The sequence below is a fragment of the Megascapheus bottae genome, chromosome 11 (genome assembly GCF_031878675.1).
Source record: "Megascapheus bottae isolate mThoBot1 chromosome 11, mThoBot2.hap1, whole genome shotgun sequence".
In the NCBI taxonomy this organism is placed as follows: domain Eukaryota; kingdom Metazoa; phylum Chordata; class Mammalia; order Rodentia; family Geomyidae; genus Megascapheus; species Megascapheus bottae.
The window spans coordinates 55760818-55762157 of record NC_143519.1 but is presented as its reverse complement, the minus strand read 5'-3'; the positions used below and the strand labels follow the sequence as shown (position 1 = coordinate 55762157).

Genomic DNA, 1340 nt, shown 5'->3' with positions numbered 1-1340 from the left:
GGTCACTTCTTTCCGGACAAATGTATACACTAAACATAGGAATGAGGAGCAGAGGAAAAGAGAAATAAGCAAACTGCTTCACTTAAAAAAGATGTAGCCTCTAGACACACCATTGGCTCTAATTGTTGGAGAAATTAGGATTGTTTTGCTCTGCTTGTTCATCCTGGAAAGCATACCTGCCATCTCCCTTTTTTCTCTCTCTTTTTCTTTTTTCGAGAACAAATAATTTTAATAGGGTATTGGCTTTTAACGAATGCACTGAAGGATTATGCAATGCTGCCTGCATTAGATGCAATCCTGGGCTTGGGGTCTGCACATTCCTTTGCAACAAGTCCTGTGATGGCAGAACCTTTCATCTCCCCTTTATTGTTTACTATGACATCTGCATTCTCTTCAAAATAAAGGAACACACCATCTTTTCTCCTGTATGATTTCGTTGTCTAATTCCCCCTGCAGGATGTACCTTCTTCCTTGGCTCTGCTTTGCCTTTCTTAACTGGAGCCATCCCCATGTCACCCACACCAGCAGCAGGAAGTCTATTCAGTTGTCCCTTGATCCCCATCACAGAAATGATATACAAGTTTTTGGCTCTGGTGTTGTCAGCACAGTTGATAACAGCTTTTATGGGAAAACCCAGCGAAATCCAAAATTTCACCCCAGAACACCCACCATATCCTCGTTTCGACATCTTGGACACTGGAAAAGGACAGAAAGGAAGTAGATTCAAAGGATTCTGGGATATCATCCATCTCTTTCATGACCTGCAGATTTCCTTTCCAGGAATCAAGGGGAAAAAGTGACCTACATTGATGTCACCAAATCCCTTTTCAGCAACACTCTCAACCTTTTCTTGGGCTCTAGGCTTCCATCTGTCAAAAGTCTAAATGTGACCGAGACATTGTCAAGAAGATAGCTTCTAGACCTGCTGCAGATATTCACGTGGGTGAAACATGCTCATGCTTTCTAAATTGTTTTGCTAAGGCATTTCCAATCATGAGCGCCATCTGAGTAGGAGAGAAAGCAATTAGAGTCCATGAAGCAGTGTTCTCTAAGTCGTGGGCCTCAGGGTTGCGTGCTGGCTGGGCCTCCTCTGCAGGTTGACGCTGGTCAATTGTCTTGCCAACTAACAAAAGCCAAAGTAGGTGTCTCAGTGGGAACAGAGTACAAACAGTGTCTCCACAGGGCTGCATGTGCAAGGGGGAGTGAATAGAAACAGGTTTCCGTGGAAGTCTTATGACTGAGCTCTTTGCTTTTATGATTTGGTTTCCATGGTAAGTCTTTTCAAAAGGCTGGGATAACAGTGTCTGCACACACTGAGGAGCGGCCTGACGAGAGACATG

General features: G+C 44.0%; 1 pseudogene; it reads right to left on the bottom strand.

Annotated features, from left to right (window-relative positions):
- Positions 1-266: 266 nt before the first annotated feature.
- Positions 267-688, bottom strand: LOC150057103 (large ribosomal subunit protein uL14 pseudogene; annotated as a pseudogene).
- Positions 689-1340: the final 652 nt, after the last annotated feature.